Below are 10,341 nucleotides of genomic sequence, written 5' to 3'. Positions count from 1 at the left end.
GTTCCAGCCCCATCCTATGGCATCCTGGGTTCTGTAGTTTTACAAGGTTTTTACTCTTTTCTGCCAAAGATTGCTGGTGCCCCAAAAAACTACACATCCCAGGATTCTGTATGGCAGTTAAAATGACATTAAACTTCATTATTTGTACAATGCAGATGGAGTCCGTTAGTCTGGAATTCCACGTTAGTCTTGAATATCAGTATGCAATCTTGTACAAGCTGGCTAGATGCCCTAACCTCCAAGACGGACAAGGCGCCACAAAATGAAGTACCTTCAAGAAAAAATGCAAAACATTACAAAATAAAAGCTAAAAACATCAATATAATTGAAAATTCGTGCTCCTTAATCATGCTCAGAAACGGAAGACATTTTGAAATTCCTCCTGAACAGAAGGTTGAAATGTAGGACATGTCCTGGAAAAGGAGTCACACTGATCTTGTAGCACCTTTGTGACTGAGTGAAAGACACTGTAGCATAAGTTTTCTTAGACTTTCTTCTCAGGAAGTTGTCAAAGTCTTTGAGAGTTTATGGTACAATGTCCTTCGCTCAGTTAGTCTCAAAGGTGCTACGAGAGCCCTTTGCTTACTTTGAAGATAGTTTAGACTCCTTGATGATGACTTCCCAGCCACATGCATCAACATCGACAAACTGACTGCAATACATGGACCTAGGAACAGTGTGCTGGGTTGTTCTATGGTCATTAAATAGGTTGACTCTACATTACAATTTGAAGACTATGGTCTATGTCCTTTTGGTAATCTTAACCCATTGAATCAACTGTTGAATGATGAGTCAACACTTAAGTAAATCCTATTGATTCATTTGGAAATAATAATGCTTTTCAGTTGTTTTTAATGTTGAACAACAACAACAACAATGTTTATTTCTAACGCCCTTTCCATCAAAGGGAAGCACATGAAACATATATAATTTTAAAATGGATAACACTATAAAATGCTAAAGTACTAAAATGCTAGTGTACTAAAACAAACTCCTTATCAGTCACAAATAAGCATATATTAGTGTTTATTAATATTAATAGTACTACAGTTGCCTCTCCATTTTTGCGGGGGACCTTTTCTGGACCCCCCTCCTGCAAAAACGAAAATCGCCAGTATTCAAGCCCCATTGGCTTGAATGGCGATGCACACCCTGGTGCCTGTGGGTGCATGCCACAGGCGTGCACCACATTTTTGGCCCCCTCCATTTGCTGCTCACACATAATGAGAGGGGCGCAGATCCCAAGTCTGGGAAAACAGAGGGGGGACTGTAACTATCAATACTGTAATTAGTATTATTAATAAGCATCATTTGGAGGATCTACAGTGTGAACTCTCTGCATCAGGCAAAAATCTTTGCTTCAAGGTGACTTATACTGAAATGCAAGGTGCATGGCTATGGTTTTTGTTTTTGTTTTTTGGTATTCATCTTCATTATTGAAAATCCTACCCAGATATGTTCCTTATTTGGTATATTCTTCAGTAATCTTTCAATATTTATTTACCAAATACTATAGACGTTTTATTTATAGGTGGCTTTTTGGATGTTATCCATTCCAAAGTTGTTCCTTCTAAACCATGTTTATGTTTTTCAGCTTAAATTTTTGTATGTTTTTAAAAACATTTTCAAAAACATCTACATCTGCTGATGGAAAAGAAGGTTATCAGTCTTTTAGAGCTGCAGTTGTGCACACACTTGACTTGGAACAACTCATATTGAAATTCGTAGCCATTACTACTGAGTTGCAAAAGACATACTCTATAAATCATCAATTTTCATTTTATCGATGTCAGAATAAATATGCCCTTTTCAAGAATATTGTTACAGAGACTGTGTATTGATTTGAAAGGATTGTGTCATCTTAATAACAAGGAATGATCTCATTCTATTATAAAGACTCGACATCTTCAGTGAAAATAATAACCTTGTTCTCATTAAAGCTCTGTAATTTTTTGAAGTTTTCTTGTCTCTATCATTCCAATAAAGCAAAAACTTTTAATTGACTGTTACTGTCAAGAGATTTGCTACCTTGTTACTGGTGTATTTCTTCTTACTGTCACTTTCTAGTTCTTATGGAAGGTGTGTTACAATAATTCCAGTTCACCAATCAAGAGTGGAGAATCCCTTCATGCCCTCTACATTCACTTGATTTCTGGAAAGTTATCCTTTTTTAGGTATCAAAATAACTTTTCTTTTCAGAAACAGAAGATTTTCTTTCTAATCTGCATAGACATATGCAGTGAACACATCTAATAACTGCATTTAAGGGCCTGCAATTTTGCTCTTTAGAATGTTTCATGTGTGCTAGTTGAAACCATGTGATTAAAGTGTGTGCACAGTGTGGGGTTTGAATACTTTTCTAAGGACTGATGATTATGAAAAACAGTTGGGAAAAGTGACAAAGGGAAGGCAATTGGTGGCAGCTAAAGTACTATTTGAAATTTGAAAACTTTTCTGCATTTTCAGTAGGCAAAACCTGTATATTTTAAAATCTTTTTTCAGTTATAACTCAGGATAAAAACTTGCCTTTCCCCCACCCACTTTTCTGTTCCACTGATGATCACAATATGGTCTCAAGGAAACAATGGCAACTAGCCAAAAAAAATTCTGTTTTTAATAGTACTTTAGTATGAGAGGAGATCAATTTGTCAAAGGTGTATTAAAGAATAGAATTTTGTAGAATTTGCATCTACAAATTGTCTAATCATGCTGTTATTCAGAATTTTCAGTGTGTACTGAAAGGAGCCTACTCCCAGGAAAGTGAGTGCTGGAATGTAGAAGTCAAGTCAGTCATTTAAGAAACTCAGTACTGTGCATATTTTCAACAAATCTGGTTTTACAAAACCACTTTTGTATTTTGAATTCAAGAGGGCTATAAACACTCAAGTGGATTTAAGTTCTCAGCCTATGAATAGTTAGAATCCAGTAAAAGGAGATCATCTTCTACATGGTATTGTAACTTAAGAAGAATAATAAAACCTTCCTTGTGATTAATGTGATAACTTTGCTATGTCAGTGAACACTCTGTCCCACGTATATAGAGCTCTAAGGGGAAAAGCTTTATCCTGTTGGGGAAAGATTTCTTCTACCAAGACTTTGTCAACAGCCATTCATGAACTTCTTAAAGCGAAAGTCCTTTTTATTTGCATTCATGAAATAAAATAAACACATTCTCTTTGATCGTTAACCAACTCTTTCTTGTTAATGTGCACAAGACTTTTATGTTTCGGTGTTCATTGTACATATAATTATTTGAAAAGTGATCTTGTTTTAAATTATTTAGTTTTTTCTGAATTTTAGATAAACACAGGCATGTTTTGCTAACGAATAAAAATAAATTTCACACAACGCTGCAAAATGTAGCAAAGATAATAATGTGTAGGCGTCAGTGTGTTCCAAAACAAGACTCTCTGGGGGCCCCTTTTAACACACGGCTACGTTAAAATCGTGTTCTGAAAGCCTCAGGAAACCCCTACTCAAACCCACCCTTTCCTGAAACTGGTGAAAGTATTTTTTTAAAGACTGCAGTGAAAAAGGTTACGGCAAACTTACTGCTAAAACAGATTTTGTGTGTGTTACTATTGCTAATTATTTCAACTTTCAGTATATTGATAATGCCACAGTTGCTAATAATAATGTCCAATGATACGCTAATAACAACAGAATAAGTGTAATGAGGAATATAAAGATGTCCTAGTTAGATTAGAAACTAGGGCAACTATGAGATAACATGATTTAGTTGAACATTCTACAAACTTCTGTTTTAAAAAATATTTTGCTACTGTACAAGCTTGAAAACAGAAAGACCAGTATATAAACTGCACATATGTGATTCTAAAACAGAAACCTGAGCAGTTTCATTCAAACAAGTTATTATATGTAAGGTTGTCAGATCAGAACTCTTCCAGGTCCAGCTATTTAACGACCAGAACCTGAAACATAAGGTTGACCCTTTGTGAAGTTACAGGACGTGGGCCCTGGTGATAGTATAAGGGCATACCCTAGTGATGTCATTAAACATGATATTAAACATCAATCACAGTTATACAGTACATCAGTCAATTTTTTTAAAAACCCACCAAAACTATGTATAGTGGGCCCTTGGTATCTGCTGGGGTTTGGTTCCAGACCTCCCATGCATACCAAAATCCGTGGATGCTCAAGACACATTAAAATGGTAACATCAAGGACTGCTTTTTGGAATTTTCAATTTTAAAAAAAATATATATATTATCAAGCTGTGGATGGTTAAATCCATGGATAAAGAATCTTTATCCATGGATAAATAGTAATTAAGTATATATACACGCACCTACTTTCATGGCACTGGTGTCACTCAGATACTTTCCCCCTTGCCTGAGAAATGGAGACTAGAGTCTAGGCCTTGAGATCTGGAAACTCTAATTGTACAGGAGCTATCTATAATATTTCAATATATGAATGATTATTCAGTCGCTTCTTTAACACTGACTGATATTGCCCATAACATCACTAAATGCAACTCTGGCATTTCCACCACATTCTACATCTTGTACCTTACGGTGTATACACTTGCATAGTTTTTTTCTTTCTTTTTGCTTTTATTTATCAAACATCTAGATCACACAGCTAATCAGTTTTCTCTGGCCAGTGTACCAATACATTTAATATATGTATTTTAAATGATAATAAAAATTCAGTTTTTCCACCTCCCAGAATCATATCTAAGGGGTTTCCAAAATTAATGTTTTCATTCTAAGACAGAATTCCTACAAATGATTGATCCATGAGAACCAGAGAACTCATAGAGTGAGCAGGAATAAAGAAGGCTTAATGTGCTAAGGTACCTGTTTGACTACCGCAAAAGCAAAATCCTAAGGGTGTAACATTTGTAAATGATCACTAGAGGCTGCTCAGTAGCTAAGCATGCTAAAATGGTGGTGCAGTAAATGGTTGCTTGAATTGCCAGCACTGTTTCGGCATAATTTATGTGCAGGTTAGATACTTGTCCTTCGTTTTTTGAGCCTGCATGACAGCAATATTTCGTCAAGGTGAAAATGGTATAGATCTAGAAATTTAATTCGAGAGTATATAAACCAAAAAGTACAGGAAGCATTTAGGGCCAAATTAAATATGACATGGCAGAAGCATTAGTACATCTTCCAATGTTCTTTTTTCTTTTGCTTAAAGGAACTGTGAGGGCATGGATTAAGATTGGTGCCATGCAGGGTGACCAGATGTCATAACCGCAAAGGAGGACAAGGCACCGTATAATGTAGGACATTCAAGACAAATGTAGAACATTACAAAATAAAAGCTAAAAACACTAATATAAATTAAATTCCTTCCATATGCTGTTCCTAGGGAAAAAGAAGTTTGAAAGGATCCAACCTATCCCCCTATTTGCAGCAAGGACAGCCCAGTAGAAGTGGAACAGCAAACCTGGGGCTATTCAATGGGCCTCTTAATTGTGCTCAGAACGGAGGATATTTTGGAATTCTTCCTGGATAGAAGGTTGAAATGTAGGGCATGCCCTGGAAAAGGAGGATATCTGGTCACCCTGGGTACTATGACTGGGGTACAATCATAGAATTGTAGAGTTGGAAGAGACCACAAGAGCCATCCAGTCCACCCCCTGCCATGCAGGAACTCTCAATCAAAGCATCTCCCAAAGATCTGTTTAAAGACCTCCAGACTCCACCAGAATATCTATACCCCCCCCCCCAATAGCACATCATACTCTCACCCAAATTTCCTTCCCGAGAGAGGAGAGTGTGTGGTAATTTTTTTTACTATTCTATTTTTTACCAGTTGATTGCTATTTGGGTCATGGTTGTAACACAGGAGGAAGGGAAATAGCTCTTTCTGATATACCCCTTCCTCTTGCACCACAACCTTGATCCAAATAACTTTCCCCCTTCCTGACCCTATAAGCTTTGTGGAAGTGAAAAATCAAATTTGGTGTGGCCCTGCAGGGACGTGAAATATGCTAACCTTTGCATTGAATGGCTTAAGGAGCTGGGTATGTTTGGCTTGGAAATGACTGAGAAATGATACGATAGCAATCTTTAAATATTCGAAGGGATGCCATGTTGAAAATGGAGCAAGCATGTTTTCTGCTGTTCTTCTGATAGGACTCAAACTAGTAGATACAAATGACAAGAAAAGAGATTCCATAGGAAGAACTTCCTGAGAGTAACAGTTCTTCAGCAAGGGAATAAACTCCATTCTTTGGACGTTCCTTCTTTGAAGGTCTTTCAACAAAGGTTGGATAGTCATCTTTTGGGAGTGCTTTACTTCTGTATTTCTGTATGTCAGGAGGTTGGACAAGATGCCTCTTGCAGTCCCTTCCAATTCAATGCTTCACCAGTGCAGTTTGTATTTTATAAAAGTTTGTATAATTTTATACAAACTATTACATTTTTACTGTTGTGATCACTTCTGTAATTTGAGGTTGATAATTCGTGGGTGATTTTGTGTTATTTTGCCACACTAGGCTATTTTAGTGCCCCTTTGTGAAGTCACACAATGTATTATTGGGCCACTGTATCCATTTGTTGTGTGTCAAAGACATGGGCAGAGAGAATGAATTTGTGCAAGGATAGCATGGTGAACATAAAAAGTTGCTGTACACTGAGTCAAACCATTTCTTTGTCTAGTCCAGTGTTATCTTCTGGCCAGATTCTCAGGCAATGGTCCTTTCCATTGCTCCCACCTGAAACCCTTTTATTAGAGATACAAGGAATTAAATATTGGACTTTTTGAGCCAAATCAACATTAATCCCACTCAGAATACAGCCATTGAAATGAATGCAATGTATTAATACAACTCACTTAAATCCCATTGATTTCAATGAGTCTGCTCTAGATGGGACTAAGATTGGATTTAGTTCTCTGTATGAGAGCCAGTGTGGTGCAGTTGTTTGAGCATTGAACTATGACTCTGGAGACCAAGGTTTGAACTGCCCCTCAGCCACAGAAAACCAGTGGATGAGCCTGGGCAAGTCATACTCTCAGCCTCAAAGGAAAACAATGACAAACCCTTTCTGAACAATTCTTGCCAAGAAGACCCCATGATAGATTTTCCCGGGGGCGGCCATAACTCAGAAACAACTTGAAGGCACACAACAACAGCGCAAACCCGTGTTTCTTTTTTTGCTAACCTACCTACATACAGTCCTGTTTCAGAGCCATTTACATTGGTTGAACTCTACATGGCAAATAGTGATATTTTATGAATATACATTCTCTACATAGCCCCCAGGTTTTGTACTTTTTTGTATTGTATTATTTTCACGATTTTGTTTTGAAAGCCATTGTTATATTGTTAATTCTCTGCAAGACACTCTGATGAAATTTTCCTGAACGTCAGGTTATATATCAGATCAACCAATCAAACACATAAGATGCCATTGTGGTAATGTGGTAATGATACTCTGTTTGTCAAAAATATCTCTGTCACTGCGATATTTAAGAATGGGGAAGAGGTTAAGAGTAAAAATAAGCACACATTTTTTGTCCTGTACTTACATTCAGATCACTTTAAATTAAAAAATAATTTGTCAATAAAAATAATTCAGTTTTGCTTCTTCAAAATTTCAGCTATTGTACTTAAGCTGTAACTCAAGCACTACATTTATTGGCAACAATAGTATTCATAAAAATGTTCAAGAGAGATACAAAAACATTCTCTTGGCTTGGATGATGCCTGAAATCCAGAAACTCTTACTACAACATAATACATGGAAACAGAATTTGCTACATGTCTGGAAATGTTATTAAGAATTTTTCCATTGCTTTCTAAGACTTGTATAAAATTCTAAATATCTGATACTGTTCTAAACAAAATACATAAAATCTCCTTTGGTGGTGGGTCTTTTCTCAGGTTCCCATTCATCCCTGCCAATGCCTCTTAATCTATACCCACAGCCAACACTGGCTTTCAGTCTTGGATCCCCTTCAAAGCATGCTGACAACTACACACTGCTTGTGAGATAGACATTCATTGTTCATTTTAGACATTCATTCTTCATTACTTGGAGACCACTGGCTCCTTCTTTTTCTTAATCCAAGCCAGGATCATACTGTGCTAAATATGAAGGGCTAGTGCAATAATCTTCTGTTCTCTCTAGACCTTTGCCTTACATTTGGTTTGGTTACGTATTTTTGTCACTTACCATTTTGTGTTTGTGTATATGTGTGTGTATTCTTTTCTATGTAAAATCCCATTAATATGCACACACTGGTTTAGATGTAATATTTTTCGAATCAGAATTTATTCCATTTACGTATTTGCTTGACAAAAATATTTTTATAATCATTTTGATTGTAAACTGCTACAAAAAATGAGTATATTTAGTAATTTCTCTAGTTTCTTTTTGTGATTTCCAAAGAGCTAAGATCCAGTGGTAAAACTCTGGAAAGGGTAAAACTGACAGTGGATGAGTAGAAGGGAGAAACCTTTAAGTCAAATTTGTTGTAATAATAATAATAATAATAATAATAATAATAATAATAATAATAAGCCTCTCCCTTTTGAGGATCGAGGTGGGTAACAGTAAGAATTAAAACAAATACAAAAAATAATGACAAGAAAAACAATCCCCCAACCTCCCCACTCCTTCGACCCACCCTCCCTTCAATACAGAATGAAACAATAAAATCCATATAACTACAGAACTATTAAAAACAGTTTAACAGTAGTGGCAATACCTAGGAGGCCAGATCAGATGGGCAATTAATTCTGTTCTGGGCGGAGGTCAGCCTAGGAAGGCCCGCCGGAAGAGGATCGTTTTTATCACCTTTTTAAAAAGCATTGAGGGTTGTTATCTGATGAGTCTCCTCAGGCTGGTCATTCCAAATTTTCTCCAAACTGAGAAGGTCCTCTGGGAAGTCACCACCAATCTAGTTTTTCTTGACTGTAGTAAGTTCTTCCCAGAGGACCTGAGTGTGTGGGAAGGATTATATGGGAGGAGGCATTCCTGCAAGCAAAGTGTTGCTACATGTCTTCACGTTGACTTGGACTTTTGGCAACCCCTGGTTGGTTGGTTGGTTTTGTCCACATTTCTTCAAAGTGGGTTTGGCATCGCCTTTCTCTAAGGCTGGGAGAGTATGACTTGTCCAAAATGGGTTTCCATCACTGAGTGGAGGTTCGAACCTTGATATTTCAGAATCTTAATCTAACACTCAAACCATTTCACCATGCTGGCTCTCCCTTAGGTCAAACACTGTCCATTTTTTTAAATGCGAGGAAATGCATTCTCAATCCTGTTCGAACAGCAGTTTTTCTATTCTCTTAATTTATGACTTAGAACATTATGTAGGGAAGGCCCTATTTTACATTGACAGATATAACAAAGAATCTTGCAGTACCTTAAAGCCCAGCAAGTATTATTTGGCATAAGAGTTTATGGACAGCATGTCACTTCATTGGGTATGTATGCATGATGAATTGGGCTACTGTCCATGATGGCTTTCATCAAATTAAACTTTTTAGTTTTTAAGATGCCATATAATTTCCCCCTGAAACAGACTAATATGGCTGGAATGTGACAAATGTGTCAGAGAATATATATATTTGGATTGACATGGAAATTAGGAAGATCGTGTTAGATTGGGCAGCTCTGCTGCAGGACAGGATGCTCTTTTTAGTGTTTGTAAAACTCTGCTTACTTTGCTGTACGTAATACCAGGAATAGGACAGAGCTATAAATGTTTCTTCATTAGAAATATATGTGTTTAAAGATTACTTTTCATGCGTCAACTTGCATGGGTCATTTCTCTTTTGTTCTTTCCCATGCTAAAATAGCCAAAGAAAACCATGTAATGCTATTCCTCCCTCTCTTTTACCAAGGCAGTGCAGAACATTTTGAAAAAATAAAATAAAATAAAAGGGCTGGTTATTAGTCCCCTGTGGATTCTTTGAGGTCTACTAGAAGAGTGTTTGGGGTATCTTTGAAATGTTATTTCATAAAAGCTGAGGCTAGATACCCTACTGTTCTTAAAGAGCATGCTGAGGCAAACCACTGCTAGGATATGCAAGAGTGCAGATTTGTTTATTCTTATTTCTCTGCTTATTTCCCTGAACACATATGGTCAATGTTTTTGTTTTGACTAATTTGAGCTTTTAAAAAAAAAAGTCACAATGTGAGAAAAGATGTTAAATGACCTAATCTTTGTTTAAGGATTGTTTGTGTGTGAATGAAGGAGAATGTAGACATGCTGAGAGAGTGTTTTAACCATCCACATCCATATTCACTAACATAGTCAGAAGGAAATGGAAATTCTATACAGATACTCAGCTAATGCTTTTAAGGGACGATGTTTAACTTCAACAGACATGCCTATTATAACAACACTTCA

Source organism: Sceloporus undulatus, chromosome 3, assembly GCF_019175285.1.
Source record: "Sceloporus undulatus isolate JIND9_A2432 ecotype Alabama chromosome 3, SceUnd_v1.1, whole genome shotgun sequence".
Taxonomy (NCBI): Eukaryota; Metazoa; Chordata; class Lepidosauria; order Squamata; family Phrynosomatidae; genus Sceloporus; species Sceloporus undulatus.
This window is presented reverse-complemented; position numbering follows the sequence as displayed.